Genomic DNA, 27,922 nt, shown 5'->3' with positions numbered 1-27,922 from the left:
TTGCACAGCTTCCTGTGATCTCTGGGGAAATGTTATCAGCGGCAATATTGCCATGCAGGGCATCCCCTGGGAGTGACTTTAGGGGCAAGACTTCTGTCTCATGTTCTCTGCTACCCACTGAAGGCTATTCTGGCCAAGCCCCCAGAGCAGGTAACAGTGGCAGGTAAGAGTATTTGTTAGGTAAGAGGAAAGTCAAGAGCATGAAGGCTCCAAGGTCTAAGAAAAAAAATAAGCAAGCCACCAAGAAGCAGTATTTTGTTTGTTTGTTTGTTTGTTTTCTTTTTAGCAGGAAAATAGGTGGGATTCAGAGAGTGAATAGGGGGACAAGAAGATAACTCCTAGAGCCAAACCTACAAAGTCAATACCTGGACCAGAAAGCTCACTTTTCAGGAGAACTCTACTGCATTTTACATTCACTAGAACTGAGTGTCGCTTAAGATAACAGGCATTAGAAATCACCATGGAGGTCAGGTTCAATCCCCTAATTGCCCATGAGGAATCAGGCATTTGGCAAAAAGGGGCTTGCTCTGAGTTAATAGAAGATCCCAGGATAAATCCCAGATCTCTTGATTCTCTTTCTCTTACTGTTTGAGAAGGGCCATCCTTTTTGCCCCTCCTGGCCTAAGTTTCTTCATTCCAAAAATGGTGGGAAAGGTCACTGTTTCCCTTGTGTGCTTTTCCAGCTCCAATATTCCATGGGTCCCAGAGACCCAGGCTTCATTCTAGGCCTAGAGCATCTCCCCATTCAGGCCGTGTTCATAGGAATCATAGCCTCTCCCTTTATTCTCCCTGGGGAATCTGCAGTAATGCTTAATCCCTGCTCCCAGACTCACTTTCGCAAGGGGAAATCAATAGATTCTTTAAGTAGTTGGACCACAGAATGATGCCTGGGTCTATTTTGTCAACCAGGTGGCTCTGGTGAAGGAAGTTGTGTGAGTCATTGTCGGCCAGAAATGTAAATCTAGACTGAGGCTTCCCTTGCAGTGAAATTTAGGTCTTTAGTAACAGTGACCTTCTGTACAGCACGTTACAGTTACAAAACACTTTACATACTTCATTTGTTTATCACAACTATTCAGAGACTTAGTGTCATTGTTATACCCATTTTACAGAGGAGGAAAACAGACACGGGCACTATGGCAATTTGCCCAAGGTGACAGGAAGTGTGAGTGGCAGAGCTGGGACTGACTTTGTGAAGTCTTTGGACATTATATCCATGCTCTGCGTACCACATCTCTTTGTATCAGGGTTCCTATTGGCTACTCAGCCTCAGTGGATAGAAACAAAAGCAAAGGTCAACCTGCTTGGAGTCATTTACATGGACATGCATTTCTGAAGAAGGGATAATTGCAGCATCATTGTGGATATCACAATCATGGAGACAGGCCTGGGAATAGGCAAATCTATGGGACTGACAACCTCTGTCCACTGCTATCTGCCACCCACTGACTCTTTCACCTTCCATTTCTCAGACTGAAACTTACCCTTCCTGATTTAAAAACCAGGGCTTTTTTTTTTTTCATATTGTGTAAAATATGAAGCATAATCCAAACATGTAAAAAAGGATGACAAGTACTGTAACAAACACCTACCATAATGAAGTTTCACTCTGTTAGCTAAATATTTCCAGTTCTTTCCATTTCTGGGAACATGGTAGAATTGTACTCCTGGCCCCTTGAGCAAGGTAAAGCCAGGTGCTAGTCTGGGCCACTTAGCTGTGAAAGGAGACAACGTGTGTCACTTCCAGTCTGGAGCATGTAATTGCTCTCTCTTTCCTTCTGGTGCAGCTGCTAGCAAGGAGGTGGTGACTGCTCCGTCAGCCTTGGTCCCTAAGTGGCAACAACAAGCAGTGCCTTCTGCCAACCTGCAATGTGCGAAATAAAAAAAGAAATCTTTGCTCTTTTAAGCCTTTGGGATTCTGGGTTTTTGTTATTGCAGCAAAACCTAACTTATACTGACCCTTACATTTATATTCCCACCACCGTGACTTTTGAGAATGCTAACATATCCTTATACCTGGTTCAACTTTTTAAAGAAGCGAAATCCTAAAATAACTGTGTCCTTTGTAGCTTGCCTCCTTCCAGCACTTTTCCTTCCTTCCCAGAATAACTACCATCTCAAAGATGTATGCATCTGTCCTGTCCATGTTTGGTAGATTTACTCCATAAGTATGTGTACAACACAACACGTAGTATTACTTCATGTTACTAAAATTTGCATGAATAATATTGATTTATTCTAAAAATTGCTTTTTTATTCAACATTATTTTAGATGTATCAATATTGGTACATTAATTTCAGTTCATTCACTTTAAATTCTATATAATATCCCTGCATATGAATGTATCACAATTTATTAAGCCTTTTCCTACTAATGAACTTTTAAATTACTTTTTTCTTTTAAAAACAATTCTCTTAAATACATATTTTTATGTATGTATGCAAGAACTTCTCTTGGTTATATACCAAGAGTGGAATTGCTAAGATATAAGGTATACTAAATCTCAAATTTGATAGATATTGCCAAATTTCTATCCAAAATGGCTTTACTAATTTACACTCCTATCATCAGAGTCCACATGTTTTATCATTGCTTTATCATGTCAAACATTTCATGTGTCCAACTTTTAAAATTTTCGCCAAACTGATGGGTCTGAAACGACATCTCCTAATTTTTTTATTTTGCATTTCTTTGAATATTAGTGAAGTTAAGCATCTTTCCATTTCTTTTAGGATTATTTCCTTTTCAGAGTTTTCCATGTTGATATAGTCTGATCATTTATTTCTATTTTTTTTTTCTCCTTATGGATGTGTAGAATTTTCTTCCTCCTGTATTCTGGGTACTAATCCAGTTTCATAAATTGTAAGTGTATTTTCTGCATCTGTGACTTGCTTTTAATTTTGTTCATTGCCCAGTTATCCTTCTCTCGCAAGTCATTGGCTACCTGCTTGTGCACGCACTTGATTTTTCAGATCATAGCAACTACATGGTGAAAATGGCTTGGAGGCGTGTTTTGAAAAACCTAGGTGAATGAATGCTCCTCGGCTCTGAATATCTGTAGTAGGATATGGAATGTGTTTTTACAAGAGAATCAGTGAAGGACCTGTTTTGCTTACTCAAGGATCTCATTTGCTAACACAATTGTGTGGTGAAAGCAAAAGAACCAGGTGTAAGTGGAAAAAACCTTAGTCATTAAGGGTTGTTTGGGCTGCTCAATGGTGAATATCAGGGTGACTGGTTTCTCCCTGCCATGATGAATCCTGGCATGATTTGCCTGGCTGTTTTGACATTTTGTAGACCTAGCATATGTGGGAGGGCACTTGAAAGACGTCTCATACGCAAGTGGTCTCTCCTCTTCCCATACACACCTTACGGAGTCTTCATGGGGTGTGATGATGGGAAGCCTAGACATGCTCATCAGAAGGTAGGAAAAAATGGTATCTTGCAAGTGCTTGTAGCTTTCCAATAAGGAGAGTCACTTTAAAGCTTTGTTTATCTTTCTGTGCCTCAGCTAACCCCAGAGGAAAATCTTAGCTCAGGACAGGAAGCTCAGAGCACCCAAAAGGATGACTGCAGCAGTGCAAGACTATTTATGTCTGCCTCTTACATATCCCTCCGTGCTCTCCCCCAGGAGGCCTGGGCTGTGCTGCAGCTCCGAGGAGGCCTGCGTATATCCTCACTCCCTAGGAAACCAAGGGGTATGGAAGAAACCGAGCCCTGGGATCAATTATGTTGGTAAAACTACAAAGGCAGGGGGTAAGCCAGAAGTGTTGTGGCTTAGGAACAACTTGCTGAAAAAAGACTTGATGTTCCCAAGTAGAACCCTGTGGCCCCAGGGGAGGTGACCTCGGCTGTCTGGTCAACCAGTCAGAGTGCTAGGACTCAGAAGCCAGGACACACCTTCCGTTCCAGTTGACTCACTTGAGTGGCAAATTCTTTTCTCCCTCACAGTCCTCTCATCTTCAAAGGGAATTCATTAAGACCCACCATGCCATCGGCACTTGGCCAGGTGTTATACTGGTCCATTAGGTGGACACAGGCCATAGCCCCAGGGAGCATGCCAAATGAGGTGGAGGGTGGCAGCTGTGACCTAGTGACATCCCATGAGGTGGTTTTGCAGCACCTTCTATAAACTCTCCAGCTGTTTCAAACTATTTGTGTGGGGCTTTCCACACAAGCTGTGTTCTCTCCCGTCCCCTTGCTTTGGTTCACTCTTTTCCTTTTGCTTGAAATGCTCTTCCACTCTGTCAATGCACTTAAATGCCCACTCCTGGGTGGAGAGTTTCCTGGCAACCCCAGGCAGAATTAGCCACTCCCAATTCTGTGTATTCCCATAGCACTCTGTATCATTAATATAGCACATGCCAATCTGTGCTGGAATCGTCTGCTTATATGTCTGTCTCCCTAATGGACTCTGAATTCCTTGAAGATGCATTCTGCGACTTATCCATCTTTGTTTCTCCAGCAAGAATTTGGCCGGTGCTCCGTAAATGTGTGTTGAGTTAAATGCAGAAAGGGACATAGCTCATGATTTTATCTGATTTTACCTTGTGGTGTAACTGGAAGCAGGTCACGTCTCTCTGAGTTTTAGTTTCCTTTTCTGTAAAATGGGTGGGGGGAGGATAAACTAGAAAATGGCCTCTAAGAGGTTTTCTGGTTCTGCTGTGTATGATTTGAAAATTCTAGTCTCCTACTGAAAAACCGAGAGTTCATCATAACTCTTTAAAGACCAACATGTTTTCGTTTGCATGTATTAAGGAGCCTGATGCTCCCTTTCCACCTCTAGTCTGCCACCTATAAAGAAAGTTGTGTATTACTTAGCAGTTTGCAAATTTTCCGACTGAAGTTTCAAGAGGTTTGTGGGATTGATTGATTAGAGGAAGCGTGTAAATTTTATCTTCCCCAGGGAATAAAATTGTTGGACTAATTGATTCTTTTAAAGGAGTTTCTGATTGTATTTTCTGGTGACTTTTGTCAGCCTGGGTGCATGTGGAAAGGGATCTTGTGTGGCTGCTTATGGCATCCCTGCGTCTCTCTTCTCACCACAATGCAGGCCTCACTGCACGTGCCACAGCTAGTGGTCTGTGTCCCACGAGGCCCTTGCTTTTCCTAGGCTACCTCTCTGCCCCTTGAGTTACGTGTTTGGAAATTCCTGCATGGATAGGACTGAGTATCCCTCACCTTCTGCGAACATATTTACAAAGTGCTAATAACACCTAATTGTGATCTTAGAACCAGTCTACGTGGTGAGTCAGACAGGGCTTATTTTCGACCCATTTTTCAGATGGAAGTTAAGACACAGGGAGGTGAAATGACTTGCGTGAGGTCTCATAGCTAAGACGGTCTTCTGGACCTGGCTTAATAAAACCCAATGTTCTTAATTTCATCAACTCCTTTAAAAATGGCTTTGATTGCTGCTTTATTGATTGGCTGCTCTCAGGCCTCTTGGCTGATGAAACCAGAGGCAGGTGAATTCTACCAGAAGGAAAGAAGGGGTTCTAACCCACTATTGATTTTGTGGGACAAAGTGGCTGCAGTCATTAGTGAAGGGGGAAGTCAGATTAGTTAAAACTGTCCATTTGGTGGTTTCTATCATTAGCATCTCACTATGCCAGTAAATGAGCTGTTGAAGCCTGAAGTAGGGGCTCCTCCTGAAAGCTCGAGAGGATTCCAAAGCTGCTGGGCTCCATGGGGGAACATCCAGGAACACATGGTCTCCATGTTTCCTTTTTTAACTCTACCAAGGCAGCTAAGAGGGAGCACAACTTGTTATTGCATGTCTCTGAGTCTCAGTTTTTCTATCGGTGAAATGGGGATAATAAATCCTCCTGGGCATATCATTTGCCCTTGTTATTATACTTTTTTTTTTTTTTTTTTTGAGACTGAGATTCACTCTGTTGCCCAGGCTGGAGTGCAATGGCATGATCTCAGCTCACTGCACCATCCACCTCCCGGGTTCGAGGAAATCTCTTGCCTCAACCTCCCAAGTAGCTGGGATTAACAGGCACCCACCACCACACCTAGCTAATTTTTGTATTTTTGGTAGAGAGGGAGTTTCACCATGTTGGCCAGGCTGGTCTTGAACTCCTGACCTCAGGTGATCCGCCCACCTCGGCCTCCCAAACTGCTGGTATTACAGGTGTGAGCTACCGCACCAGGCCTTGTTAATCTACTTTCATAACTGTGAATAATCTTAATAAAGGAAAGTAAGCTCAGCTTGATATATGCTTCCTAAAAGTGGCCCAAAGTAACATTATGTGGGATTATGTGGATCTATGAGGTGTGAATGATGGCAGTTCTTGCCCTAACCTACCCCTCAGAATACTGGAGACGACTCAGTTAGATAATGGATTCAAGGGCATTGTTAAATGATAAAAATGATTATGATGATGACTTTTTTTTCTCTAAGGTTAAGAATATCTCTTAATAACCTGAAAGAAATTTACTCAAACCCTCTCTGATGCTATTTTTATCATGACCCTACCTCATCTTGGGAGTAAAGCGTTCCACTTGGCTGAGAAGTAGGAGAGGGACTGGGTCAGAACTCATCTGCTCAGGTTTTGTTCCTCATACCATTTGGGTGCTCTTTTTGAGTCAATGGCTCTAGCTTTTTGTAATGATCTATAAGCTTCTGGCTCCTTTGGCTCTAACTAGTCCCTGAGGATCAATTCCCTTTCCAAAGAGGGTGGTTTTTTTTGTTGTTGTTGTTGTTTTTTAATTTTCTTTTATCTGGGGAAAAAACAGCCACTCTCATAGACTGTAAAAAAAAAAAGCTTCTTTTTGGGACCCTTAAAAATATTTGAAATAAATAGGGCTCAACCTTAACTTAATAATGTCAAGTGAAAACATACATACTTTTTGTTACCAGAGAGAAATAGAGGCAGCTTTCAATATACAGGACATGCGATGGGATGTTACATCACAAATAAAAAGATACAACTAGAACAATAGCAAGAAAGTCAATGTGTTATGTTGTAAGGCTTGGTGTATTTACTGCAATTAAGCATGAAATATAACTGAGCTTCTCAGCAGGCAGGGCAAAAAAGTAAACATGATGACTTACATAATATTCTTTTTCTGATTGAAGTATGTGTCCTGATTATTTGAGAGACATTTTTTCCTAACATTAATTTTGAAAATGAATTTATCACTGAGTACATTATCTGAGTACATTCATTAGAAGAGTAATAAATATGTCTTTAGCAAGAGTTTTACATCTAATGAAAAAAAGTTCTTATATTTCCATCTCATTCGTTGTTTTGAACTGCAAACTCATATTAACTACTAAATTTTTTCACTTTGATATTTCAGAGTCATCCAAAATTGAACACATTCCAAACTGCATTCATTAACTTCTTTCTGAAATTGGTTCCTCTCCCTGCGTTTATTATCTTGGTTAAAGCATCACACACACAAGCTGTCCCTGTCAGAAAATTTCAGGTTGTTTAGGCGACTCCACCCCAACCGCCAGCCCACACCTAGTGAATCCTAGAGACGCTATCTCCTTGATTTATTCCAAATCCTTCCTCTCCTCTTCACCTCCAACACCTCTGCTTCAGTTCTGGTCCCTGTCATCTCTCACCTAGGCTGTTTCAATGACTTCTTAACTTGCTTTCTTGTTATTTCAACTTGTTCTCTACACTACCTCTCTACAAACTCATCTATAAAAAATGCAAATCTTATCTTTCTGAAAAGGCTGCCCATTGCTTTCAAGGTGAAATCTAAACTCGTGGCCTGGCAGATGAAGACTTTCACCTGCTTGGTTTTCAGTCTGATCTGCTGCCACACCCCTGACGAATTCTCTGTTTCAGTAACGTGCGCTACTTGCTCCCCCGGTTCACATTGCTGCCCCTGTGGCCGTGTTTTGCACGGGCTAGTACTTCTGTCTAGAACTCCTGCCACCTTTGCAAACCTGGTCCCCTTCTATTCTGGGAAGCTTTCCTGATCCCCTTCCAACAGCCACCATAGTGTGGTTTTCCCTCCTTTGTATGCCCCAATACCTGTGTAAGTCTCAGTTATACTTACCACATGGTGCTGCAACTGTTTGCTTAGTTTCTGAATCCTCCAAGACTAACTTTTCAAAGACAGGAATGGAACCTCATTCATCCTAGATTTCCAGCTCTATATACGTGCTTGACATAGTTGGAGCCTGATAAGTATTTGTGGACTAAATGGGCAGATGAAAGATAGAATAATGTTGTACATGGAGCAATAAGGTTGTCTTTAGGATATGTTAACTGGTGATACAGAATCAATAGGTGTTGTGTTGATCAACAGACCTTTTCCTTTAGGATATATAAAGGACTGGGTGGATAGACAGTGCTTTAGACAAACCTCTCTGAAATCATCTCTCTGTGCTGGCCTTGGGTGGGTGCTGGATGGCAGACAGTGAGTGGCTATGCTGTTCACAGAAGCCTCAGTGGCTGGCATTCTGTGTGCCCAACCTAGGCACAACTGTATATTTTAACCATCCTTTGTGTGTTTGGGTAGCTAGGGGCAGTGATACTGCATGAAGGAAAGAAAGAAGCCTGATAAGGAAGTGGATTATAAAGGTGTCTCCCTGCACAGCCAGGATTTCCCTCAAAAAGTATTGCTTTCTATCAAGTACCTGGCAGAGAAGCAATGGAGAATCCTTTCCTTGTTCTGCTCCATCAAGTTTCATACCATATAATTTTTTTTTTGACCAAGTCCTGCTTGTAACTGAATTAACTAGGGTGCTTGTTTAAAATGCAGACTCCCCAGGCACCCCCACCAACAGACCCTGGCCTCAAATATGGCCTCAAAGTTGGTTGGGGAAAATTTTTGAGCATAGTCCATTGCCCAGCTCTTCAGGGATAATGGTAAAGCCCTAGAATGATGGTGCCTGGGCTGGATCACGTTTTTACCCTCCACAAGTTACTTGTTGAGAAAGTTTGTGGGAAAAAGCAGTTTTGGATGCGCCTAGGCCCAATGCAATAGAGCTACTCCACAGGCCTTAGGGGACATTCACTCTGTGTCACGTAGGCCCTGCCTGAGCCTGACTGAACTGAGCAGAGACATGGTATGAGCTTGCGCTGTAGATAGAGGACTCAAGTTCCTGTGCAGGGCTTGCCTAGCACAGCATGGATAGTCTAGTAATCAACTTTTAAGCAAGTCAGATTAATAATTCAAAGGCAAACAGGATTTTGCTGTCCTCGAAACTCTTGCACTTGCATTTTTTCATTTGATCTCACAGGAGCCCTGGAAGCGGGAAAAACCAGGGCTCTTCCCATTTTGTAGATGAAGAAACTGAGATTGAGAAATGGCAGGTGACTTGTGCAGGCTCGCACAGATAGGACTGCAACTGCCCGATCTAAGATTTTGACTCCATTTTCATGCTGTGCCAGATTACACTATGCTTGCTGATCCCTCAAGTCATCAGATTTGAAAAGAACATTACTAAGGATGTTAGAACTGTATTTTAGGGCTCAGTGATGTCCATAAAAATAAGAATTTCCATTTCTGAATTATTCGAGCAGACGCTTGTGGCTGAATGTTAAAACTTGAGTCCCGTATGTCAAGAAGGCTTGCGAAGTTCATTACAGCATCCTAAGCCTCTAGAAAAGTTTCCCGTGGTATGTTGACTTGCAGAAATGGGAGAGACAGTGGTGGCATCTTTTCCTCACTCCATGGTTATTGATGTCACATTGATAGCTTGAATGTGCCATGGTGCAAGTATTTATACCACAGAAGTCAGCAAAACCTATAATTTAGGGCTTTTTCGCCACTGTAGAACCAGTTAAACATTTTCCAGCACCCTGCTGCTTATAGCTAATAGTGACTGGCACAAATTGGAGTTTGAAAATTCTCCTCTGTCACCTGCATGGCACAGGCGTTGATTTTGCCTCTAACCACAAGTCACACCCCAGTGCCCATCTTTAAATGGGAGACTCCTTCTATCTGAGCTTGCAAAATCAGATTCATGGTTTCTACTAATAGTCCCTTGCATTTGGGTAGTTTGTAACGTGTTTTCACATCCCTCATCACTTCTGAACTGTGTAGAATCTATGGGGCAGATGTTATCTACCCTTGAGAGGACAGCAGGTCCTGGAGATCTGACAGGTGATGTGACCACTCTCAGTGTCATAGGTCTGTAAGTGGCAGCCAGGGACTTGAACTGGGTCTTTACCTCCTTATTCTGTGCTCCTTTCCCTTGTACTAGCTACCTCCTTCACCTAGGACACTTGCAATATCTGGAGATGAAGCCACTGTCTAGGGCGCAGAGAAGAGTTGCATCGCAGCAGTGTAACACTGGAGTATAACTTAGCCATTGACAGAAAAGAACAGACATGCTAGCTTGAGAGTATCTACACTTAGCTGCTTGTCCCACTTTACCGATCCAATGCAAGGAAAGAAGTCTATGTTCACTTCTCCTCTGTCTTCCATCCTCTCTTTGTTTCTGTTTTTTTTTTTTTTTTTTTTTTTTTTAATTTTATGGGGACTTTGTGTCTTTAGGTCCTGCTGAAGGTTCTGCCCACAACAGAAATTTGAAGTCTCCTGAATGATGTAGCAGTAATACCCTGTTCCGCCTGTTGCATAACTCCCAGCCTCATACTGCCTGGTGATGGAATTATTGATTGTGAAGCATTTCACAACACATTTTCAAAACATGCTGAAGGTCAAGAATGGATGACTCATAGGCAGTAACAGTTTTTTCTGCCTCAGTCCCTCTACATGATATTGGTAAGGTTGGCAATGAAAATCACTGAAGAAACTGAGGCAAAAGTTAACTCTGTCCAATCCTGGCCAGCAGGATTATTACGTGACTTGAAAAAAATAATTCCTGATACTCTATTTATTTAGTGGTTGATCTTCTAAATCACTTTGTTTTGTTGTTGTTGTTTGTTTGCTTGATTTTTTTTTTTTTTTTTTTTTGAGACAGTCTTGCTTTGTCCCCCAGGCTGGAGTACAGTGGCACGATCTCAGCTCACCACAACCTCTGCCTCCCAGTTCAAGTGTTTCTCCTGCCTCAGCCTCTCATGTAGCTGGGATTACAGGTGTGTGCCACCACACCCAGAAATGTCTGTATTTTTAGTAGAGATGGAGTTTCATCCTGTTGGCCAGGCTGGTCTTGAACTGGCCTCAAGCAATCCACCTGCCTCAGCCTCCCAAAGTGCTGGGATTACAGGCGTGAGCCACCGTGCCTGGCTTCACTTTGTTTTTTAATGCCAACTCTCATAAACAGTATAAAGTGGGAGTTAAGGGATTTCAGTGCTGATTTTGCCACCAACTTGTCCAAAAGCACCGGAGAGTACCACTGAAGTACTCCGCTGAGGAAAAAAGCTTAGATTATATCTAGGGAACTTTACTGCTCTAATAGTCTGTGATTGTACATTAGTACTTTAGACAGCAGAGAGATAAACCCTGATTCTGGTTTACAGATAATTACTCATCTCTCTGCCTGAGGCCAAGGAAAGCTCTCTGTGGAGCAGTGTGGAAGAATGCCTTAGAGCACAGTAGCAGAGAGAGGTCCAGACCCCGAGGCAAGGGGATCTGGGTTAACTCTCAACATTGCCACCTGTGATTTGAATCTTCTGGCAGTGTGCTGGGCCTGTTAGCATCTCAGTTTTCTCACTTGTAAAATGGAGACAATAACAGTATGTGAGCTTTTTTTGGTACAAACTTTAATGCATGAAAAGACCTACAACATGTTTCCACATGGGCTAGTTGTAAGTTTTGGAGGCAAAAATATCAAGCTGATAATTTTTAATTTTTTTTTTTTTTTTTTTTTGAGACAGAGTCTCACTCTGTCACCCATGCTGGAGGACAGTCGCACGATCTCGGCTCACTGCAACCTCCGCCTGCCAGGTTCAAGTGAATCTCATGCCTCAGCCTTCCCAATAGCTGGGACTACAGGCGCGTTCTACCACGCCTGGCTAATTTTTGTATTTTTAGTAGAGGCGGGGTTTCACCATGTTGGCCAGGCTGGTCTCGAACTCCCAACCTTAGGTGATTCACCCCCCCCCTCGGCCTCCCAAAGTGCTGGGATTATAGGTGTGAGCCACCGCACCCAGCTGTAAAATTCTTAATATGTAAGTATTTTCTTCAAAAACGAATCTAATTTGCATAGCTAAAGTTTCTGAATGCTTTATCTAGAATAATCATGGGACTAGAAGTTTCTTAGTAGTTCTTCTCTAGGTTTTTATACTTTAAATACCCTGCGTCTTTTCATTCTAATATAACATAATCACAGTAATAAGAAGTGTGACAAAGTTCTAGTAGTTCGTGGTGCCTGTACCTCATTCACTCGCCAACAAAGCCTCCCTCAGCATCCCCTCCCCACATCCATCCCTGTACACGCACCCTCTCCAAGCTGCTGCCAGCCGTGCTGCTCCCCTGCCTCCTGACTGGAGGGCAAGCCAGTAAAAAAGGAAGCAAATTCGGTTATGTAAAGCACATTCTGGGTGAGGAAAGGCAAGCATGTGTTTCTGCTTGACTGAAATTGCTTTTTTTTTCCCACCAGTTTGTCCTCTTATTGGGACACGCCAGAAATTAGAGAGACCCTGGCAATCATAGCTTCCACCTCCTCATTTTACAAGTGAGCAACTAGGCTCAGAGTACCGAAGTGGCTTTCCCAGGGTCACACAGCCAGCTTGTGACAGAGTCAGGATTCAAGCACCATCTCCTGACTTCTCCATTGCACCAGACGTCGATAGAACACAGAGAACCTAAAAGAAGAAAGAAAAAAAAAATTAGAGCTTTTGGGAATATATTGGGCTTCTAGTTTTCAAGGACAATTTTATGATAAGTAGCAATGATGCCTCAAAAGCTCTGGTAGCTATAGCTTGAATGAACTTATGTAATAAACATTTATCACAGAACACGTGTCATCAAACACCTGCCAGTTCTGAGCGTTGGCACCAAAGCTGCTTTCATTGTCAAAGAAAAGAGGGGGAAAGGAACTTGGCTGAACAAAGCTGGCAGACGTTTATACTAGAAAATTTAGAGGTAATTTCTAGAGGAACAGAAACACATTTTCAAAGTCTTATAAAATTTATTTAAATGTGATTGGGTGAATTTAGCAGTTAAAGAAGTAAAGAACACTGAGGTCCAATTGGTGCCTAAGGCTTCTTCCAGGCCCTTATCTTTTCTGTCTGCCTTGGGCACAGATTTCTAGATGCCTGGAGATGGACAGGCCCGGAAGTTGCCCAGAGCGATGTCTGAGGTTACTGATCTCTATCTAGGCTTCCATAGAAACACATCCCAAAACATTCTTGGTTCTTATTGGAATCTCATCTCATTTGCAGAACATGCCCAGAGTCAAAGAGACATGGACCATGTGTCACTCAGACTGAGTCCCTCCACACAAAGCGAATTCTCTAGCCTGTATTGGAAGTCAATCTACATCAACATGACAGGGCATGTAGCCAAATACATGGCCGCATCCCTTTGGCTACCCACACAGTTTTGAACCACAGGATCTGCTCTTTATCTACTCATTTAATGGTTATTGCTGGGAGAGCACTGGACTATAAATTCTGTTGCACTTGCAGGTGTAATGAGCTCTTTGAACCTCAGTTTCCTCACCCATCAGATACTATTCATTATCTGCCTTGCGGACAACACTTAGTTGTTGGGAACATGACATGAATGGCAGGTGGAGGTGCTTTGGAAACGCTAAAGCCTGCCATGAGTGTGAAGGAGTGTTGCTACTCTTCTGTGCCCAACAAGGTGCTAAGCACCAAGAGAGTTCAAAAGAAATGTAAGACATAGTCCCTACCCTCCAGGAACTTACAACTCATTGTTGGGAGACCAAGACACATCCCCTGAAAACAGATATATAACACCTCAAATCTGTGAAGTACTTACTATTTAAATGGTGCCCAGAGCTTCTGAACCCCCTAGGAGTACAGAGGAGGGGGAGATCATTAATGGTGTGGAGAAGTTGGAGGAGGTGAGATGATGCCAGGTGATAAAGTAGATACAGAAGATGAAGGTCTTTTTTTTAAGACAAGGTCTCACCCTGTTGCCCAGACTGGAGTGCGGTGGCATGATCGGCCCACTGCAACCTCCACCTCCTAGGTTCAAGCAATTCTCGTGCCTCGACTTCCTGACATAGCTGGGACTACAGGCATGCGCCATCACACCCAGCTAATTTTTGTATTTTTAGTAGAGACAGGGTTTCACCATGTTGGCCAGGCTGGTCTCGAACTCCTGACCTCAAGCAATCCACCAGCCTCGGCCTCTCAAAGTTCCAGGATTACAGGTGTGAGCCACTGTGCCCTGGCCTGCAGAAGGTCTTTATGGGTGCAGCATGAGTGCATCAATTGCTGGAGAGTTTGGTCACCGCCGCTTAAAGAAGAGCTTCCCAATGTTGGATATGTCTGTAACTTTGTAAGTTTTTTTAATTTTGCACTTTTGTGAATTTCCTCAATTGGCTTTCTTATTGACCCCCAGGGTCACACAGAACACTTCAAACTCCTCTTACATATTCTTGATTTCATCATTTAGCTGAAGATGCAGGCCCTGTCTTTCGGAGTTTTCCTTACCACCCTCCTTTTAAATTACCTTTTTCATTGGATAAGAGCCGTGAAACTTCATCAATCCTAGTTTTATCTGTCACTTGACCCAAAGATAAGAGAGTTGAATCCTGGACCTTAAAGGAAAAGAAAAAAGAAAAAAAAGTTTGTGGGAACCTTATTTACCTCAACTGGGGAAATTTTTTACTCTTGCACAAAAGTCAGGTCCCATGAAACTTGCGAAATAGGTGTTTTTATCTCTTTTCTTTTCCAACTGATCAGATAGATATCTTTCCAGGAATTTGGTGTCAGAAATCAAATCCAATGAATGGGAAGTTTGTCAAGGTTCAGGATAGTCTTGCCAAATAGCACAGGAGAGGAGGTAAAAGTTAGGTCAGTTCAAAGGGGGCTGCAAAAATGAAGTTTATAATACATACACTGTATATTTGTCATGGGAAAGGGTTTCAGTCAATAGCAATTGATATTAATAAAACATAAAACAAAAGAAATAATAGTCAGGCAAACTTTGAAACAACTTCTTTTTTGTAGGTAACATTAAAGAAAAGGAATCTTTTATTTTATAAAATAAATGCTCTAATATTTGCAAAAAAAAAAAAAATTACCTAAAAATGCTGCTACTGAACAAACAGAACTACCACAAAATTAGAGAACAAAAGCATAAAAATTGTTAAAAAATAAAAAAATATATTTTTGAAATGTCTTAGATGATAGATAAAAAATCAAGAAGATTTGTATAAATACCCCATTGCCCTGGGATGACCTCTTACCATTGTCTAAGCAAGTTATAGTGCCACGGTGTGTTTCAGACCATGCTATAGAAAATCTTTAGCACTCACCTTAAAAGTTTAAAGTAGAAAGAACAACTTTTAGCAGGATCATAGAAAATGTTCCATCAGATCAAAACAAACAAGCAAACAAACTGAAGCAGGTCATTTTTCTCTTTTTGGCACTGTGCAGGACCATATGCTTCCAGAGATGGGAATTTAAAAATAGCCTGTCACACAGCTCACATTGTAACGCTGGGACACGATGGGGGTGGGAAAGATCGCCTCACACTTAATAATAGTGACACTTTACATTTACACCAACCTCTTTGCAGAGTAACCAAGAGTATTTCTCAGTTCTTTTTTTCCTTTAAAAAAAAAAAAAAAAACGATCTTCTGGGTACCCTGTAAGTGGAAAAGGAGGCAGTGCAATTCTTCCCACCTTACAGAGAAGACGACTGAGGCCTCCAAAGGTAAAGTGACTCACTCAGGATTACAGAGTCACCCAGGGATTAGTGCTGTGCTGTTCAAAATACACCGGGCTGCCAACTGCAGCAATATCCTGGGCCTGTGAGAACCATGGGTTCATAGGATGTTGCACAAAAAAGAGAGAAATTTGCTTCCCATTGCCTCTGTTTTGAAATGCACTGCCTTTCATCTTAAGCATTTCATAAGTTTCTAATTTTAAGGCAAATTGCTTATAAGCCATGGTGACCTATATTAGCTGACATTTGAAATCAATCTCACACCAGTAAATGCCTTAGATTTGCATTTGGTACCCCCTTTCAGAGTCATAATAACAATGTAATTTCTCACATCTCCATAATTCCCTATACTTGAAAATGGTTGTACATTTACCATCGCATCAGATCTGTATAAGCAGCTGTAATTTAAGCCCAGGCCAGAGTTATGATGAGAGGGAATAGAGGCTCAGGATATGAAAAAAACTTTCTCATTTGGTAAAAGCCACAGAAACTGATGAAACCCAGGTCTTCTCTCTGCGTGTGTAGGGTATTTTCCTGCCAGCCACACAGCCTCTTAGGTCTAAATAATGTGTTGAGACTCCGTTGCAAGTCTGTGTACGCTCAGGAGTGCCTCTTCTACCCAGTTTGGTGCCCAACACTCAGTTCCTAATTGGCTGAAAAACCCTGAAAGGGGATTCTAGATGTGGCAGGCACCAGGTGAAGTCAGTAGTGAGCTTCTTTTGTGGAGGGAAGGAAAATTCTTGGTATACTGATGGGTCCAGGCAGACACTTTGGATATGTGTGGAGCCCAGTGATGTTGTGTTACTGGGTAGACTTAACCCTTATTCCAAACTTAACTCACTCTACTCTGTGCCATAAACGCTGTCCTTCCAATACCCGCCATTCCCCTGCTGCCTTCCCCTTTATTGTACCTGGCAAAACTGCAATCCTGGTGAAATGTATATCTTCTAATTCCTCCATTGCTTGCACCCAAACAGTAGACTGTTGTTCAGAACATTGTAAACCGTGCTGATCAGTTCACTTTAAATTCTTGATCACAAACCTGAAACAGACCGTGCCAGAGGATCCTATGATGCTTCTAGAAAATTCACTTTTCATTCTCTGGGTCAACTCTTTCAAACCTTTAGCTCCCTACTTGAATATCCACCATGCTGTACATATCCCATGCCCTGGGATTATGACCTTCCTTTTTGCTAGCAGAGGAGAGTTATTGCATTTTTCCTTAACCCACCTGCATCTGTGCCCACATACACTGCCTTCCTCTTATTATAGTGGAGGAAGTGGCATAGCTTCTAAGGCCAACCCTTCCATTTGTCCTCTGGATCCCATCTCCTTTCCTACGCTTCTCCCTTACAACATCAATTTCTGATGTTCCATTACATCTATCCCATCAGCATACAAATATGCCTTTATAACAACTACTAAAAATAAAATTTTAAAAAACCCCAGCTCTCCCTTGGCCCTACATGTCCCTTTAGCGACCACCCCGTTTCTCTGATGCCTTCACAAAAAAAAAAAAAACTTTAAAAGTAAGATCTACATTTCCTGTCTCCACTTCTTTAGCTCCCATTCTCTCCTCAACTCTGCTCTGATTTTCTTCAGACTCTATATCACTCCACTTAAACAGCCTTTATCAGAGTCACCAATGACCTACATGTTTCCAAGGTCAACGTGTATTCAATTAACTGAAGTATTGATCTGAATTGGACATGGTCAATCCTTCATACTTCTTTAAACACTTTCTTCTCTAGGCTTTGTGATCCCACACTCACCTGGTTTGTCCTTACCTTTCTGTCTCCTTGTCTGGCTGTTTCTCCTCAACATCAGGTTTTGGTGTGCTCTGGGGTTCTTATCTCTATTCTGTCTGTACTCTTCTTAGATGAACTCATTGAGACCCATGGCTTTAAAATACCATTTATATGCAGATAACTTCAAATCTCTGTCTCTAACACTTCTCCTTGAGCTTCAGACTCCATAACTCTGCTTGTATATGTAATAAGCACTTCACGCAAACTGTGACCCAAACCAAACTATTAATTTAGTCTTTCTCTACCCCGAATTCCTCCACTCCAAGTATTCCCTGTCACAGTAAGTGCTACCTGGCCTCCTAGCTATTTGTTCAATGCAAATAATTGAGTCATTCTAATATTCTTTATTTCCCTGAAACCCTATATGTAATCTCTCAGCAAGTCCTATTGACTTTACAAACCTGAAACGGTCAAATTAGACGATTTCTCACCATCTGCACTGCTGACTATCTTATTCCAATCTATTATCATGTTCTTCCTGCCCACACTTTTTCCCTCTACAGTCAGCTCTTCGTGCAGTAGCCAGACTGATCTTTCTAAAGCCATAAATTATAAGTTTATCTCTTTGCTAAACCCTCTCACCATAAGCTATAAAACCCTACATGATCTGTCCCAATTGCCTGTTCAGCATCATCTCCCTCCACTCTCAATCTCATCCACGAAGTTCACTGGCCTTTTTCTCCCTCAAACTTGCTCAATACTTTCAGAGATGAAGAACATTCACTTACTTTTCCTTCTGTTTGGATGTTCTTCTTCTGGATCTACAATGGCTACATCATCTTGTCATTCAGGCCTCAGTTCTAATGTCATTTCTGTAGAGCAAATTCACTTGACTGATGTTGTTAAGGTATCTCTCTTTAGAACCAGGTAAGTATCCTAAACTCACCCGAGAAGTGTTAGTTGAATTTTAGTGAATTATACATTGAACTTGTCTCTTGTGGTTTGTGAGGACATTATTTGCTCTGTCACTTGGTGGCCTTTTCTACAAAGCCCCATAGGAGGAATTCTTTTAGGTCTAAGTGATAGAAAAGCTTTGCTTCCCTTGAGGAATTGATAATGACACAACTGATTTTGCTTTGTTTTATTTGGCTTTGCCAACACGTAGTTCAGAGCCAAAATTTTGGCTGCTTTATTGCAAATGTGTAAGAATATATGACTTGGTTGTCTGTCTAGACAGCACTGTCTAATAGATCTTCCTGCAATCATGAGCAATATTCTGTATCTGAAATGTCCAATAAGTAACCACTGGCCACATGTGGTGACTGAGCACTTAAAATGCAGCTTGTGAACCCGAGGAGCTACATTTTAACTATATTTAATTTTTATTAATTTAAATATAAATAGACACATGTGACTTGTGGCTGCCACTTTGGAAAGCACAATTCTATATATCCTATGGTTTATTTATAAGATATTGTAGTTTATTTTTATGTACCCTTCATTATTCGTTACTGTACTTCCTATAAATTACCTCAAACCTTTGTGGCTGGAGGTAGGAAAAAAAAGAAAGGAACAAGGCACAATTAAATGAATAATTGACTTCGCAGGGCATGTCAGCATGTTTATAGGGTTGAAGGAAGTGGCCAGTATACAGCAACAGGGAATCTTAAATCCTGTTTCTCCTTGTGAGATCTATGGAATGGGCACCAGCATCAAGTCGGAGATTCAAGTTCTAGTTTTTGTTTTGCTGTTGGACATGTGTGGCTCTGAGTCAACCAGTTTAGTATGTTCATATGTAAAATGGGACTTCTGTACTGGTGACCTGAAACCTTTGGCATCTGAGATGCAGATGTACAACCACTGTACCCATTTCTGCGCCTTCCAAAGCCAAGGAGGCTACCGACCTGAAATAGGAGGCAAGCGTTTGATAAATCATCTCATTCAAGCCCACGCTTCAAGGCAGAGTCACTGGTAAGCTAATTTAAAACAAATAGGAAGAGTCCTACCTTCCAAATATCTTATGGGGGAAAATAATTCATCCTACATACTTAGGAATTCGGATGTTTTTAACACAGAATGAAGTATCATACCCCTTAGTATATAAAAGCACAGGACTGAAATCAGAAGACTTAGGTTCTAGTCCCAGTTCAGCTACTAATTAGCTGTGTGACTTTGATCAAGTCAAAGTTTCTTCTTTGTTTAAATGAGAAGATTGGACCAAATGATCTTTAATTTCCTGACTAGCATTAGCCAAAATCATAGCTAATATTTATTAAGGAATGTGCTGAAATGCGTTACCTTATTTTGTCTTATGGCCGCTGAGAATATTATTATTCCCATTTTAAAGATAGAAAAAAACTGAGCTTTAGTGTTTCCCAGAGACATAGAGTTGGTAAATGATAGAGTCTCTATCTGAACCCCATGGTCTGGATTCAGGACCCACTTTCTTACCTGTTTTGCCTTCTCTAGAATTTTGTGATTTTTATAGGCCAGAACATTCTTGTTATTCTGGTTAGATGAAGAGTTGTTTTAATCCTTTAAATTGAACTTTCCCAAATCTAGGTCTCAAATGGGCCCAAATATTGTCTCTTCAGTCTCTGGAGTGGCCAGGAAGAGCTCAGCACAGCCACAATTAATGAGTTGGTTGCTACCGGGCAAGAGTGGCCTTGTTCTTTTGCCCAGTTTGCTGTACAAATAATACCATGTTCTAGGTATGCTGCAAAAATAAAATAAAAAAAAGTTGGGAAGCATGTGAATTTAGATGTATATCATGATAAGGGTTTAGCTTGGACTTTTCACAAGTCGTATCATACACATTTCACAAGATCCTATCACAAAGAGATGGTTTATCCCGCAAATCTCAGTCATCACTTCTTGAACATGGAGTACTGCAATCGTCCCTGGGTCTCCAACATGTTGATTCAGAAGCTGACCCTAAGCTCATCTTCAATATGAAAATGATTTTGCTAATTGTTAGAAAAGCACATTGTTAGAACAGCTAATTGTTAAAACAGTTGATTAGAATACATGGGAGCTTCAGTAATTTTGAGTCCAATCCCAAGAGGGAAGAGGATTTTCTCAAGGTCAGTGTCAGAGTTTGGACTAAATCCCCAGTCTCTTTCATGACCAAGAAAGGGCCCTTTTTCCCTTACCTGACTAGTAGTCAGGTCTACTTCCTCGGGAGATGGAACAAATGAAACACAACTGAAATTGCATCTTGCCTCTGCAGATGTCAGGAGCAATGGAGCACCAGTGGTGGAAGAACCTACTCCCCTGGCTCCATCAAAGGCCACAGGCCCATGAGAATCACCCAGCCTACTCTGAGCGGCACACTCGGAGACCACAGCCGCGCACAGGAAAGCGAGAGGAAGTGGAAACGTGCGAGCAGAGGGCTCAAAGCAACGGGCTCACCACCGGAAAAATAAAAATAAAAATAAACATGCTCAGAAATAGTGTAACTGATATGCAAAGAAGATCAAAACAAGGGTTTTAAAATATCTTGGCTGCTTTAGAGAAGGTGGGGGTGGTAATTAAAGCGAGGTTGCAAATGCGTGTTAGGGGAGTGGGGCGGTTAGGTGGATGGTTCACTGAAGCCTGCCAGGCCATGGGAGCCTGGGAGCCCAAGGGTATTTCAGATGAAAATGTGGCACTTATATGTGGAATGTAAAAAAATAGTTGAACTCATAGAAGCAGAGAATAAAATGGTTATTCTCAGAGGCTGCCAGGGAGTGGGACTGGGGAGATGTTGGTCAAAGGATACAACATTTTAATAAATTCAAGAGATTCATTGCTCATCATGGTGACTATAGTTAACATCGATAGATTATATATATATATATATATATATATATATATATATATATATATTTATTTATTTAATTATTTTGTTGGGCTTTTTGTTTAAGTTCCAGGGCACATGTGCAGGATTGTTACATAAGTAAATGTGTGCCATGGCGGTTTGCTGCACCTATCAACCCATTACCTAGGTATTAAGCCCAGCATGTATTAACTCCTTGAAAACTGCTAAGAGAGTAGATTTTAAGTGTTCTTGTCACACAAAAAAATAAGGTGCTACATATGTTAATTAGCTTGATTTAGCCATTCCATAATTTAGATATATATCAAAACATCATCTTGTATACCATAAGTACATATAATTTTGGTGAATTAAATAACAAATAAAGACAAAAAATATGAGAGGAATAAATTACCATGGGTAACTCAGAGGCAGATATGAACTTGACAGCAAGAACCCCAGAGTCCCTCAACCCCAAACTCTGCCCTCCCCAACCCTTTTATTGTTCCCTGAGATTCTGCTCCATTTGGAGTCCTGTACATTTGTCCCAGGGCAGGGCTCAGACAGGCCAGCAGTGGAGGCACCAGGAAGTCCACCCAACTTGGCTGAACTTCAAGGCTCAAGTTCCAGTTTGGAACAAATGTTCCAGGGTTAACGGCTGGGGCTAAGCAAACTCAGGAAAGACAATCTCCCCAATCTTGCAAAGTGAAATTCTCTTTTCTTTCAGTGTGTTGTGAAGAACTACAGAAATGTGCTGTCATACAAAAAACAAACAAACAAACAAACAAAACCCAAACATTTTATTTTGAAACTTGTTCCTGAAATGGGAAACCAAAAGGTTAGTGATGGCTGTGCTGGCTGTTTTTAGCCTCCCTCCACCAGTTTAACCATCCCTAATAATAGTCCAAAGATCACAGGACATTTCCAGCACCAGAAGGCCATCAGTCAACAGCAGAGGTGCAAAAGCGAGCATTTGCTCTTCCACAGATCCCAATGGTCTCATGTATTTTAACAGATGAAACGCTCTGAAGGTGGGGTTGGGGGCGGCCTGGCCTTTGGAAATTAGTCACCACTCACATAGGTCTAGCATTTACACTTACAAAGCACTTTCACAGCTATTATCCAGTGAGATGGGCTGGGCAGAGAAGATCACCCACGTTTTCCAGAAATCTAAGACTCCAATGTGAAATGGCTCAAGGTCATCGCTATTGAACCCATAGCACTAGGTATGTTATTTACGGGGCCTTGAAGAACCACAGATGGGCATCAAGTACCTTTGCTCTAAACTTGAGCCATCCCTCTTGATGTCTTCCTTTTCCTTCCCACTCTTCCTCCTCCTTCTATGATAGAGTACAATTAATATTTTGATGATAAAATAGAAATTTTGTACCTTTGATCCAATATTTTTTTCTTCTGTTTCTCTTATTTGTCTAATTATGAGAAGGCAAGGCCTACCCTAAACTATTTTTGAACCTGATACTTAATAAATAACCACCAACAGATGCATGTGAGCTGAGGTGGGAGACCCTTTTCTGAGCTGAGGTGGGAGATGACTGGTAAAGGCTAGCCTTAATTTCTGCCTGATGCACATTTGCTCTCTAGGCCCAGAGAGTATTATGGTTTACACAAGCTATGGAATTTAAGAAGAGAGAGCTCACTGTGTGCTGGGAGAATCCAGAGATATTCAAGCAATGGGTGCCATTATTGAAGAAGCACCTTGAGGATGGATCTGTGGGGTGGCATGGGAAAGCAACATAATAAGGTCCAGACCAAGTGTGGTGGCTCATGCCTGTAATCCCAGCACTTCAAGAGGCTCAGGCAGGTGGATCACGAGGTCAGGAGTTCGAAAACAGCCCAGTCAATATGGTGAAAGTCCATCTCTACTAAAAATACAAAAATTAGCTGGGCGTGGTGGCGTGCACCTTAGTCCCAGCTACTTGGGAGGCTGAGGCAGAAGAATTGCTTGAACCCAGGAGGCAGAGGTTGCAGTGAGCTGAGATCACACCACTGCACTCCAACCTGAGTGACAGAGCAAGACTCCATCTCAAAAAAAAATAAAAATAAAAATAAGTTCCAGAGGTTTAAAAAGTGCGTAAGAACTTTGTTGGAAATTCACAAAGCTTCACCAGGCTAACATGGCAGAAATAATGTTAGGGAGATACTTTGGAGTCATACTGTGGAGGGCCTCAAAAGACAAGCAGAGTGATTGGAATTTCATCCTATGGGCATATAGGCATTAGTTTGTGAATGGGAGAGCAGTTGAAGAAGAATGGTATTCTAGAAAGCTCTTTTTAGCTGGGTATGCAAGATGGAAAATAACGGGAGTAGCTGGCAGAAGAAAGATGATAAGAAGCACTGAACTTGCAGTCAAGAGGCTGAGTATACTTTCTAACCTTGATTAGGTTAGTCCCAGATATAAGCATAAACATATACAATTACCTCCTCTCTAATATGCAAACCTGTGTGGCCTACCCTTCAGGGAGGTCCTGAACATCCCCTGAATTGAGGGAGGTTAGAGTGCTTTGTAAACTCTGAAACTACAGAACAAACATGAGAGATAGTGATGCAGCCTGGCAGATTCATTGAAAACATGGGCAGGTTGGTACCTTGGGAATGGGTGGTTGCAGGGAAGGTTGAGCGAATGCCAACTCTCCATTTAGGAAGCATCTTCCCTCTGGAGGAGTATCCCCTTTCCTTCCTGGAACCTTCTGTGTCACCTGGCATAGACTGGGGGCTAGTGGAAGATGGAGGCATGTCAAGCTGGTAGTCAAGAGTCAAAGACAAGAAATCCCTGAGGTCTCTAGTAACTTCCTCAAGGGGAATTAAAAAAATGACAAAACTAGCCCTTTAACCCCAAGCTTGAAATCAAGATAAACAGTTGGGTTACTGTTTTGCAGAGTTGCTGAGTAATTGTAAAGGGCAAGGAAGAGTCAGTTTTCACAAGAAGATTGCTCAATGGAAAGGTTTTGCCAGTGGAGGTGTCTGGGAAGGTGCAAGCAGAAGCCAGCTTCGTTATTATAGGGAGCTGCTCATTGGAAGACAAGACTTGGCCGCATGGAGAAAAAGGGTTAACATGAAACAGTGGGAAGCAAACTGCTGAACTGGGACTAGGTTAGGAGGGTTAAGAGAGAAGCATCTGGGCTTTCAGCCACCCTTGGGCTTCTAGTAGAAGCATTTCACAATCTCCTTTCTTCACGGGTTATGTCCTTAAATTGAACAGCCAATGGGGGCATCTTGGGATAGTGGAAAGTGTGTTGCAGGCCTGGCTTCAGCACTGCCTGGTGGTGTGACCCTTCCTCTCTGGGCCAGGGTTAGACTAGATGGGATGATCCCTGGGGCTCCTTTCAGATCTAGACCCCTAGGAGGTGTGGGGCAGGCACAGCCTGTTTTATCAGATTTAAATTCAGAAAGGACAGCTACTGTAAATGACCAGGCTTTAGTGCTGGCAGTGACAGCTACGTAAGGAATTTCAAATGAGGTCATCTTAAAGCAAAAGCAACTGTGTGTCTGCTGACCAAGGCTTGTGGATCAGATGAATCAGAAAGTTGGGACTCTTCTGAGTTCATGCTTACCAAGCTGTGGGGTTCTGTGTAACTAGATGATACTTTCCCTAATCAACATCATGTATGGGGCAGCAAGTTCCCTTTGAGTTTTAGAGAACATAAGCCACAGATGATTTCCCTCCCACTTCCATTTTCCCTTCTCAAGTCTTAGAAAATAAGATCTCTTCCCTTCCCCTTTCCCCCATTTCCCAAGCAGGTTCTCAGTGATAAATGTACCACTTTCTCTCTTGCACTCACTTGTCCTTGTCCTTTCTGGTGAAAAGAACATTACCGGTCCAGGCTTTGGGAAGTAGGGTGTTGGGGCATGAGGACAAAGTTCACAAAGCTCAACCAGCTGGTTCCTCTGGTGGTCCAGGCTGGGTTGTGTCGTGTTGTGTGTCCACACAGGCAGAGAGGTACCACAGTGAGGTACTCTTATTTCTGAAGAGAAACCCTATTCTTCCAGAACAGTTCACGATCACCATTGACTTTTTCAGGCCCTGCCTGCAGGATCCAGAGAAACATCCACATGAAATAAAGCTTTACCAAGTGCCGGGATTCATTTTTAGATGAGGCAAAGGACCCAGAGGCAGATAAAGAAGGAGACAGGATAAGTGGAGAAGTCACTGTGATACCCTGTCATATGGGGATGGCTCTAGAAGTATAGGGCGACTTCAAAAGAAGGAGAAATAGCACTCAGATTGGAAATCAGAGAAGGCTTCATGGAAGAGATGACATGAGATAGAACAATTATCAATGACAATTATCAATGTCATTGTTATTTTGATGATTATGATTAAAGCTAACTTCTGTTGCTCTCTCACTATGTTTGAGGTACTGTGCTATGCCTTTGTATATTATCTCAATTCCTCTTCGTGGAAATCCTCCCTTATTAGACAGCATCATTTTGTAGATGAGGAAATTGAGGCTCAGACATGATAAATTACTTTTCCAAGGCCACCCAGAGAGTAAATGATTAGTGCTTGTGATTTTCATGGAGGTATGGATGTGAGATATTCTTAGTGGAGGGTAAGAATGACTGATTACAGTGGGTACATCATAATTTTGATTAGGTGGAGAATCTGTGGGAGTGAAGGCCAGTGGGACTTGAAGACCAGTGAGAAGTTCAACTTTGTCTGCAGGCTACAAGGAGGTTGGCAACTTTTGAGCAGGACAGTGACATAATGAGAAGATAGCTCTTGAGATGAACCTTCCAGCCAACTGGGTTGTAAAAGCAGTGCTTAATCTAAGCAAAGAAAACTGAGATGGGGAAGTAACTGTGAAGATTTGGGCTACAGAGGTAGAGTGATTCAGCAAGATAAGGATGAGAGGAAACACTTGGCCCAAAGTGTTGACCACGTGGTGGGCCAAAAGCTTCAGTTTCCTTAGCAATTTAGCCTCGAGTGCAAGTGGACTCCAGGGAGGACTGATGGTGAGGGGATGGACTCGGAACTGGAGTCCAATCTTCTGAGAGGTGATGAGGGCTTGAGCTAATGGTGCCAGGCAGGAAGGAGAGTTAGAGGATCCACCTTAGTCTGAACAGTTGTCCATCCATGTCCTTGCTTCCAGCACCAAAGGCACAGCAAGTAGAAAAGAAAGTAAACAAAGACAGTCTGCATGCTGGCGAGCTTCCACAGGTTTCTGCGGAGCTTGCCTGTCACTCATGTCTGATGTCAGGCACTGGTAAGGTGACTGCCAGTCTTTCGTCACCTTCAGGTGCAGGGCAATGCACCCTCTGAGTTAGACCACTTTACCAGTCCGATTTGTACGTTTTCTCCATCATTCTTGTCTCCCCACTCCCAAAACCCCAAAGAAGTGGACTCAAATGAATCATAGAGGTGTTTTCTTTTTGTTTTTAAAATGGAATCAAGGTCTGAAGGAGAATACCTGGGCGGAACCAAAGATGGGATGCTCTGAGTCATTAGTCACCTTCAGGGCATCAAACAAGAGGTGAATCAGAGAGACAGGGAGAAGGGCAAGAAGTAATGAGCTCCTGGCGCACTTGTGAATTTCAGAGGCCTCACGTAGACCGCTAGTGGGCAGATTCTCTACTTCCAAGCATCTGAGGTTCCTCCTGCAACGAATGTGGCTAAGTCCAAGGAAACAATAAAAGCTGCAATGGTTTTTGACTCAGCCAGGAGAGTTTAGCCACATGTAGTTGTACTCTTCCTTGGTGCTTCCAAAGAGCTGCTTTGACATCTCAGAGAGTAGTACAGAGTAGCATTTCTAGGCTTGCCATCACCAGGACAGTGAAAGAAAGGGGCCCTAAAGACTATTTAATCCAATATGTGAATGCCTAGAGTAGGCATGTAACTAAGACTCAGTCTCCTGCCTTCTTAGTTTATTGATTTTACAAACACATAGTGCTCGCTATGTGCCAGCATGTTCTATGCACTTTATAAGTTACTAATTCATTTAATTCTCATAATAATCCTATAAGGCAAGTGCCTTTGCCCTATTTACAGTTGGGAAAATTGAGGCACATGGACATAAAGTAACTTGGCCTAGGCCTCACAGTACTTGGTAGAACCAAGATGTGAATCCAAGCAGTTTGGTTACAGAATCCAAACCCTCAACCCTTGTACTCTGTTACTCTTTATTCTAATTTCTACTCTTAAGACTGGTATCCCTACAAAAAAGGGAGACTAGATCCATTCATTCTAAAGGTGAACCACTTTAAAATCTGTAACACATTGTCATTCAATGGAATCAGTAAGTGTTAGGACTTAGGCTGTGCAGTTATCAACAGGCTGTTAAATATGCTTTGGTGGACACAAATACCAGTATCTGTTAATTCCTAGCATTGGCTTGCCACCACCCTGATGGTGATTTGGGCGAGTCTTCTGACCAATCACAGGGCCCAAGGCCTTTACTATAGATTCTACATTAGTTTTCAACCTTCCAGGCAACTGGGTTGTAAAAATAGTGCTTAATCTAAGCAAAGAAAACTGAGATGGGGAAGTAACTATAAAGATTTGGGCTGCAGAGGTAGAGTGATTCAGCAAGAAAAGGATGAGAGGAAACACTTGGCCTGAAGTGTTGACCACGTGGTGGGCCAAAAGCTTCAGTTTCCTTAGCAAGGAGGGTG

At 42.1% G+C, this 27,922-nt stretch overlaps 1 long non-coding RNA gene across 1 annotated transcript; it reads left to right on the top strand.

Moving 5' to 3' along the window:
* Positions 1 to 3,343: 3,343 nt before the first annotated feature.
* Positions 3,344 to 21,172, top strand: LOC119625668 (uncharacterized). Its single transcript, XR_005241817.2, has 3 exons — positions 3,344 to 3,425; positions 12,483 to 12,967; positions 20,726 to 21,172. It is a non-coding gene; the product is annotated as an uncharacterized lncRNA (long non-coding RNA).
* Positions 21,173 to 27,922: the final 6,750 nt, after the last annotated feature.

The sequence above is a fragment of the Chlorocebus sabaeus genome, chromosome 15 (assembly GCF_047675955.1).
Source record: "Chlorocebus sabaeus isolate Y175 chromosome 15, mChlSab1.0.hap1, whole genome shotgun sequence".
NCBI lineage: Eukaryota > Metazoa > Chordata > Mammalia > Primates > Cercopithecidae > Chlorocebus > Chlorocebus sabaeus.
The sequence above is the reverse complement of the archived record's forward strand: the minus strand, read 5'-3'. Positions and strand labels throughout refer to the sequence as shown.